This window comes from Ornithorhynchus anatinus, chromosome 3 (assembly GCF_004115215.2).
Source record: "Ornithorhynchus anatinus isolate Pmale09 chromosome 3, mOrnAna1.pri.v4, whole genome shotgun sequence".
NCBI lineage: Eukaryota > Metazoa > Chordata > Mammalia > Monotremata > Ornithorhynchidae > Ornithorhynchus > Ornithorhynchus anatinus.
Window position 1 is genome coordinate 6,868,236 of NC_041730.1, and position 9,100 is coordinate 6,877,335.

At 53.1% G+C, this 9,100-nt stretch overlaps 1 long non-coding RNA gene across 1 annotated transcript; it reads left to right on the top strand.

The window, feature by feature from the left end:
- Positions 1 to 6,139: 6,139 nt before the first annotated feature.
- On the top strand, positions 6,140 to 8,820 carry LOC114810250. Its single transcript, XR_003757969.1, has 2 exons — positions 6,140 to 6,417; positions 8,577 to 8,820. It is a non-coding gene; the product is annotated as an uncharacterized LOC114810250 (long non-coding RNA).
- Positions 8,821 to 9,100: the final 280 nt, after the last annotated feature.

Sequence of the window (9,100 nt, forward strand, 5' to 3'; positions counted from 1 at the left end):
GAGAGGAGAAAGAGAGACCGAGAGAGAAGAGAGGAAGGGAGTGGAGAGGAGAGGGAGAAGAGAAAGATGAAAGAAGAGAAAGGAGAGGAAGAGAGAGAAAGGGAGTGAGATGGGAGAAAGGGGGGAGAGAGAGGAGAAGGAAAGAATGGAGAGGGGGAGATAAGAGAAAGAGGGGAGGGAGAGAGTGGAAAGAGAAGAGAAAGGATTGGGAGAGAGAAATGAGAAAGAGGAGACGGAAAGAGAAGAGAAAAGAGAGAGAGATGAGAAAGAGGAGGGAAAGAGGAGAGAGAGGGAAAAAGAGGAAGGGGGAGAGAAGAGAGGAGAGGGAGGAGAGAGAAAAGAAAGGATAGAGAGGGTGAGAGAAGAAAAAGGGATAGAGAGGGGGAGAGAAGAGAAAGGTGAGAGAGGACGGGGAGAGTCTTCTCTATCTTGGCAACCAACAAGGCAACTTGGAGCTTTGGCTGCCTTCCTAGACCATTGTACAAGCCCTAGAAGTGCCCGAAGGAGCTATGTCAGGTCTCCTGGGCCACAAGATGTTTCCAGAGCTGTCCAGGATGGGCCCGCCCGAAACCCGGACAGGACACAGTCCCCAGGATAACGGAGTTTCCTACGAGACAATCCTGTTCAATTCAGAGAGAGTGAGACGGGGACCATGTCTGGCCCAGACCCTTGATCCTCTCATCCCTGGATGCCATCATGTCTCCCAATGGCAGCAGGATATGCTGGGAAGAGGAGCTTCGTCAGTTGAGGGAAACCAGCCCGGAACCGAGCTCTCGAAGGGCGCGAGGACCACCCCCTCGCCCCCGCCGCCAACCGCCCTCCATCCATTGATTAATCGATTTCTTGCCTGACCAGAGGGTGGGGGGAGGGCCGGGTACCCCACAGAAACAAACCTGACCTCAAAATGCCTGTCTTGGGTCCAGAGTTCTCCACCAGTCCCTCTCAGATGGAGAGAACAGGCTGTGTTAGCCCCAGAGAAGGAGACCTCTTCCTTGGCTTGCCTGGCGGTGTGGGGGTGGGAGAGTTGGAGGGCGGGGCCCTTTAGGTTTCCCCTGCCGCCAGGTTGCCAGGTGAGGTAGGGTAGTGCCCCGGGAGCCCATGGCACCGAGCAGACTCACGTTTGTGCAAGCCCAGATGGGCGAGGAATCCGGGTAAGGGGGCAGGAGGGGGGGTGTCTCTGTGTGAGAATTTCCTCCCCACCCCCTTCACAGACCATCTGAAGAGGGGAGGATTGAGCCAATGTGAGTGGACCCAGGAAATCAGCTGCTGCCCTGAAGTCACAACCGTTTCTCTTTTCACCCTCCCCGCTCTGCCCACTCCTTTCCAGATGGCCTAGTTTTGAAAACCCTAACGGGACCGAAATAGTGATGGGCGTTTATTAAGCCCTTAGTCTGTGCCAAGCATCGTGCTGAGCACTGGGCCCGGTACAAGATAACCCGATCGGACACCTTCTCTATCTCACCCCAGGGTTCACAGTCGAAGAGGGAAGGAGAAAGGTCTTTCGTCTCCATTTTACAGATAAAGAAGCTGAAGACCAGGGGTCCCAGAAGGGTTAAGCGACTTGCCTTAGGCCACACAGCAAGCCGGGCCTACAATCTGGGTCTCCTGACTTGGCAGTTCTGTGCTCTTTCCACTAGGCCACATGTCTTCAAACAAGAGAAAGTCTGAGCGGCTAAAAAGTCTCTGCTTTCTCCCAGGTGGTCTCCGGTCTCTGTCGTGACGTACCCCTCCGGGGGTCTCTGCCAGTGGCTCTGTGGGATATCAGGGAGGGTGGGCTTTACAGTGAAGGAAAACAGCCCGATCCCCCAACCCGCCAGCTCAAAGCCCCCTGGACGGCCCTCAGACTGACAGCAGGAAAGGGTTAGTTTACTAACTTCCCTCTCTCTTCACGAGAGAAGGGGAGAGGGAGGGAGGCAGTGAGGCAGGGAAATGCCAGCCAGCTGGCCAGAGAAGAGCGCAAACAGCAGCACTCGCAGACACCTCTCCCTTTGGCAGAGGAGAGAGGAGTTTGGGATCAGTGTAAGGAAAGACTTCCCGAAAGCAAACTGGAAAGACACAAAACCGCCTTTCCCATGAGTATTTCCAAGTAGGATAACCATCTACCCGGGAGAGTTGAGATGAAGACTTCCCCGAGGCAGGGGGATGGACAAGTTGACCTCTCCGGGGCCATTTCAGCCCTATAATTCCATGAAGAACTTCCAGAAGCCTGTACCTCCCCCGGGTTGTGGTGTCAACAATGGGTGTCAGGGGGCCGTGCTTCCGGAGAAGACCGACAGGTCATCCGCCGTGATACTTCAAGCCCCTCGGCAACACAGCCGTGTGTGTGTGTGTGTGTATGGGGGTGGGGGGCAGTCCTTCGGTTCGAAGATGACGCTGCCGACCAGAAGTGTGAGCATCTTGGCGAGCCCCTCTCTAATCCAACTGGCATCCCTGGCCCAGGAATCGCCCAGATGCCAACACCTAAGAGGAAAAAATGTTTCCACCCACCAGCAGAACCCAGGCCTCGGTTCAATCAGTTGTGCTTATTGAGCGATTACTATGTGCAGAGCACCGAGAGCTTGGGAGAGTACAGCCTGACAGAATTAGCTGAGAAGTTCTCAGCCCAGTCTAGAGGAAAGGATAGGAGGGCTCCCAGAGAGCGGTATTTTTGTTTGTTTGTTTGTCCGGTTGTTTCCGCAGTAGCGGTGAAGGTCCGATGGTTCGCACTGAGTCATCCTCACTCCCTCACCCGGACTCCCCGCCCCCAGCGACCGCACCGCAAGGCGGCTGGGAGGGAGAATGGGGGAGCGACCCCCGGTCCCGGAGTGGTCCTTCATTGGTCTGGCCTAGGGCCCAGCAGCATTCCCATCGCCTGATCTCGGAGAAGTAGATTAGTTCCTCTCTCGTTTTCCAAGTGCATGAACTATTTCCTGAATGTCTGGAACCGAACACAGAGTGCATTGACTCGGCTATTCTTCTAAATAAAATTGATCTGCCAAAGGGAGAGGTGTCTGTGTGTGCTGCTGTTTGTGCTCTTCTCTGGCCTGCCAACTCAAGTGCCTCTGACTCAGTGCCTCTCTCCCTCTCCTCCCTCCCTCACCATGAACACAAACCATCATTTATCACCCTGAAGCTGTCTGTTCATTCATCCAGTCATTCGTTCATTCGATCGTATTGAGCACTTACTGAGCGCAAAACACGTACTGAACACTTGGGAGAGTATAACAGTATAATAATTGTGGTATTTGTTAAGGGCTTACTATACATCAAAGTACTATGTTAAGCGCTGGGGTGGATACAAGCAAATTGGGTCGGAGGCAGTCCCTATCCGCTGCATGGCGCAGCGGATAGAGCCGGGCCTGGGAGTCAGAAGGTCGTGGGTTCTAATCCCGGCTCTGCCGCTTGTCTGCCCTGTGACCTCGGGAAAGTCACTTCGCGTCTCTTGGCCTCAGTTCCCTCATCTGTAAAATGGGGATGTGAGACTTTGAGCGCCACGTGGGACAGGGACTGTGTCGAACCCGATTTGCTTGTATCCACCCCAGCGCTTAGTACAGTGCGCTGCACTTAGTAAGTGCTTAACAAGTACCATTATTATTATTGTTATTATCTCCCAGTCTCAATCCCCATTTTACAGATGAGGTCACTGAGGGCCAGAGAAGTGAAGCGGCTTGCCCAAGGTCACAGAGCAGACAAGTGGCGGGGCCGGGATTTGAACCCATGACCTTCTGACTCTCAGGCCCGGGCTCTATCTACTACGCCATGATAATAATTATGGGATTTGCGCACAACGAGCTGGCAGACTGGAGGGGGAGACAGATATTAACAGAAATAAATAAATGACAGATGGGTATATAAGTGCTGTGGGAAGGGAGAGGGGGAAGAATATAAAGGGAGTAAGTCAAGGCGACGCAGAAGGGAGTGGGAGAAGAGAAGAAGGCTTAGTCAGGGAAGGCTTCTTGGAGGAGATGGGCCTTCAGTAAGGCTTTGAAGGGGATCCAGTTGGATCCAGTGACCCTAGAGATGAGAAGGAAATGGACTCCTGGCAAGGGGAGAGAAGAATAGAGCTAAGAGTTGGTGGAAGAAGGCGGCGAGCCCTGGGAGAGTGATAGCCGGGGAGTGAGGCAGGGGAGAAGAAGGAATGGCTTGGCACACAAATGGGGATACAGCCAAAAGCCAGCCGGGCTGGGCGGAGCAATGGCGCAAAAGGAAATGCGAAAGCGAGTCATGAACTCGGGGATCGGGGGTCGGGGGTCGAGTCTCTGGCCGATGCATGGAACGGGCAGGGGCTCTTCACCCCCACCCGGCTCGGCCTGCCAACCAAGAGAGGGGGTCTTAAATGACCCCCCCAGGGGCAACGATAGCTAGGTAGGGACAGGCAGTCATCACTAGGATAGCCCAAAGGGCTAGTGTGTCTAAAAATAATAGCAGGATCACTAGCTAAAAACAACTGTGATAATAAATCGTGCTATTTTTTAAGCACTTCCTAGGGACTGAGCGCTACGCTAAGCACCATCTGATCCAACAGTCCCTGCCCTTCATTGACCTTCCACTATAGTGTTGGTATTTTGTTAAGCGCTTACTATGTGCCGAGCACTGTTCTAAGCGCTGGGGTAGACACAGGGGTATCAGGTTGTCCCACGTGGGGCTCACAGTCTTAATCCCCATTTTACAGATGAGGGAACTGAGGCACTGAGAAGTGAAGTGACTTGCCCACAGTCACACAGCTGACAGGTGGCAGAGCTGGGATTCGAACCCATGACCTCTGACTCCAAAGCCCTGGCTCTTTCCACTGAGCCACTCTAAGAGAAGCAGAGCGGCCTAATGGAAAGAGCAAGGCCCCAGGTGTCAAGTAACCTGTGTTCTAATCCTGGTTCTGCCACGTCTGCTTTGTGACCTTGGGCAAGTCACTTAACTTCTCTGGGCCTCAGGAACCCCATCTGTAAAATGGGAATTAAAACCTACTCCCTCAAACTGTGAACCCAATGTAGGACAGGGGCTGTGTCCAACCTGATTAACTTGAATCTACCCCGGTGCTTAGAACAGTGCTTGACACACAGTAAGTACCTAACAAGTTTTATTATTATTATTATTATAGGGATGGAGGGCGGAGTTCTTCTCCCCGTTCTACAGACGAGGAAGCTGAGGCCCCAGGAGATTAAGCATCTCGCCCAAGTTCAGCCAGCAGTGGCAGAGCTGGGATTAGAACTCAGCACTTCCTATTAGATTACACTGCCTCCCCCTTGGAGGAAGTGGAGGGAGGATTCAAATCTGCAGGCTTGGGCGATTTTTACCCAGGTGACAGAACCCCAAACAACTTTTGGAGATCTTTATGAGTCTCCTCCTGCCGCCTGCCCCCCCCGACACATCGAGAAGCAGCAGGGCGTAGTGGCTAGAGCCCGGGCCTGGGAGTCAAAAGGTCATGGGTTCTAATCCCGGCTCCATCACTGCCTGCTCTGCGACCTTGGGCAAGTCACTTCACTTCTCTGGGCCTCAGTTACCTCATCTGGAAAATGGGGGTTGAGACTGTGAGCCCCACGTGGGACAAGGACAGTGTCCAGCCCGATTTGCTTGGATCCACCCCGGCGCTTAATACGGTGCCTTGCACATAGTAAACACTTAACAAATACCATTATTATTATTATTGTCTAATAATATTCATCCCTCCCTCTGCCCCCTCACCTTCTTGCAGCCCTAGACTGGCAACGGCTCAGGCCCTCGGGGGTGGCAGAAGTGGCTGGAGGTTCCTGGGGGCTGAGATGGTGGGCAGGTCCCCTCATCCTGGCAACGGTAGGCAGAGAGCCTTGGGTGGGCAGGAGGATCCAGGTTCCAGGAGGGGAAGGGAGGGGTAGGGCCTAGGCACGCCTGATGAGGCTCTAGCAGCAGCTCCTTCATTCATTCATTCAATCGTATTTATTGAGCTCTTACTGTGTGCAGAACACTGTACTAAGCGCTTGGGACAGTACTATTTAACAGTAAACAGTGACATTCCCTGCCCACAGTGAGCTCACAGTAGGGAATGCCCATTCAAGGGAGGGCTGTACCTCCCTGAGGTACCCTGGTGCCCCATAGGACAAGTCCCTCCCCGAGACTCTGGCAGTTACACGGGGCCCGGGCTCTGCCCGCCTGACTCCCGGGCACAGAGAGGAGCTGGGGGAGGGACCTACCGGCCTACTTCCTGGCCCAGCCATCCCAGCTGATGCCAGGCAGCTGGCGGTCGGCCCTTTCCCGCCGGGCTCCAACGGCCCCCACTTTGCCTACGCCGATCCCTCACTCCGGGCGCCCCCCGCCCTGGAAGCCGGAGAACGGGCTTGATCGGACCCAGAGGAGCCTCACCTGAAAGGACAAACACGTGCACGATGACCCAGAAGGAGACGAGGCCGATTTGGCTGCCAAGGTGAACCTTGCCAGCAGCACGACGACGACCACGGGGTTGCCAGGGTGAGAGATGGCAAAGTTATCTAATTTCCTCTCCACATTTTCTCTTTCTGCCCTCCTTCCTGTGCTGCTTATGCATTTGAAACTGTACCCCTTAAGGACTCGTTCTGTTTGCCCCACCCTCAGCCCCGAAGCCCCTTCGTAGGCATCCTTAGATTCTGCCACCTCCCTTGTAATTCATTTCAACGCCTGCCTCCCGCTCTCAACTCTCAGCTTCCTGTGGGCCGGAATCGGTCTACCAACTCTAGGGGACTCTCCCAAGTGCTTAACACAGCGCTCTGCACACAGCAAGTGCTCAGTTAGTACCAGTGACCGATCGGTCGGGAGACCCGGCCGGCCCATAAGCACCACATCTGGCTCCACTTGACCTCAGAATGTGTAATGGGGCCACCATTCATTCATTCACTCATTCAATAGTATTTATTGAGCGTTTACTATGTCCTTACTATGTGCAGAGCACTGTACTAAGCGCTTGGCATGTACAATTCGGCAACAGATAGAGACAATCCCTGCCCATTGACGGGCTCGCAGTCTAGACGGGGGAGTCAGCCAGATGTCAACCAGCGAGTTCCAGAGAAGCAGTGTGGCTTAATAATAAATATATTATTTAATATATTAATAGTATATATTGTATATAATATATTAATATATTGATTAATATATATCAATATAATAATTATAGCACTTTCTTAGAGCACTGTTCTAAGTGCTGGGGTAGATACAGGGTAATCAGGTTGTCCCACGTGAGGCTCACAGTCTTAATCCCCATTTGATAGATGAGGTAACTGAGGCACAGAGAAGTGAAGTGACTTGCCCATGGTTACACAGCTTGACAAATGGCAGCGCTGGGATTCGAACCCATGACCTCTGACTCCCAAACCCGGGCTCTTTCCACTGAGCCACGCTGCTTCTCCTTAATGATTAGAGCAGGGGCCTAGGAGTGGGAAGGAACTGGATTCTAATTCCGACTCGGTCACACATCTGCTGCATTACTTTGTGTCACTTCACTTCTCTGTGCCTCAGTTACCTCATCTGGGAAATGGGGATTAAGAGTGTGAGCCCCATGTGGGGCAGGGACTGTGTCCAACCTGCTCACCTTATACCTACCCCAGCACTTAGAACAGTGCTTGGCACATAGTAAGTGCTTAGCAAGTACCATCATCATCATCATCATAAAATAATAATAATAATAATCACAACAAGGCAGTCTCCCAGCATTATAACTCAGCTCACAGCAACACAGCTACGCTGGGTGGGTCACGTGGGGAGGATGGACCACAGCAGGCTACTCAATCGGCTGCTTTGTGGCCAAAGGAGGCCAATTTAAAGGACCGGTCAAGCAGAGTTTCCGGCAAAGGCTCAGCCGAAACCGGGAGTCAGTGGCCTCAGATAGAGCGGCCTCCTTGCACTGCAGTCGGGAAAGGAGAGACTCTAATGGAGCACGAAGCTCCATAAGGCCCCGGAAACAAGTTGGCAAAGAAGAAAACAGCGCCCAGCAAAAAGCAACAGACACGGCAGCACGGAAAGGGTTGACCTCTGGGTCAGTTGCCCAGCACCCGGGGGCCTGGGAGTCCGAGGACCTGGGTTCTCATCCCGGCTCCACCACTTGTCTTCTGGGTCACCTTGGGCAAGTCGCTTCGCTTCTCTGGGCCTCAGTTGCCTCATCTGTCAAATGGGAATTAAGACTGTGAGCCCCACTTGGGAAAGGGACTGTGTCCAACCCGATTCGCTTGTTTCGATCCCGGCCCTTAGTATAGTGCCTGACGTAAGACTGCAAGCAGTACTTGAACCCAGTAAAAGCTGAACCCGGAATTCTGCAGATCCAAAGCCAGGCTGCAGGAGAAGCCAGAGGAGAACCTGGGAGCAACAGGAGAAATAGATGGTAGGAGAGAAATGGTTTGCAGTCGGTCCTCTCCACACCAGCCTCGGTAAAAGGAACCTCTCTCCTGCCTTTTTGGGCATGAGGTCCGGTGCCTGACCACCCCTAAATGAATTCTCAATAAGGCCGAATCCCCAGTCAGACATTCCAGGCTGTAACATCTCAATCCCCGGGCCCTCCCAGACACAGGCAGAGTTAGAATTCAGGGCACTCAGGGTGATCGTTAGAAATGAAATTGTGGAGCTGAGTCCGATGCTAAATTCCTGTCTCCCCGCCGAGCCAGTGCTCGGCGTCCTCAACAGATTAACTTTGGAAGATTAAACACGAGAGGCTCCCGCCATGTGAACATGACGCAGCATGTAGTCTTGTGGATCGCCGGAGAGCAGAAGGGGAAGACTTGACGTTCTCTATCTCCTCACCGCCGACCTCTCGCCCACATCATTCCTGGAATATCCTCCACTTCATGTTCAACAGACCACCACTCTCCCCACCTTCAAGGCCCTATTAAAAGCCCATCTCCTCCAAGAGACCTTCCCTGACTAAGCCCTCATTTCTTCTCCCACTCTCTTCTGCGTCACCCTCGTACTCGGATTTACCCCCTTTATTCACCCTTCCCTCAGCCCCACAGCACTTATGTGCATAACCATAACTTATTTTAGTCTGTCCCCATCTAGGCCGTAAGCTCCTTGTGGGCAGGGGATGTGTCTAGAACTCTGTTGTTTTGTACTCTCTGAAATGTTTAGTGCAGTGCTGTGCACACGAGTGCTCAAAAATGTGATTGATTGATTGATTGATCACTACTTGGCC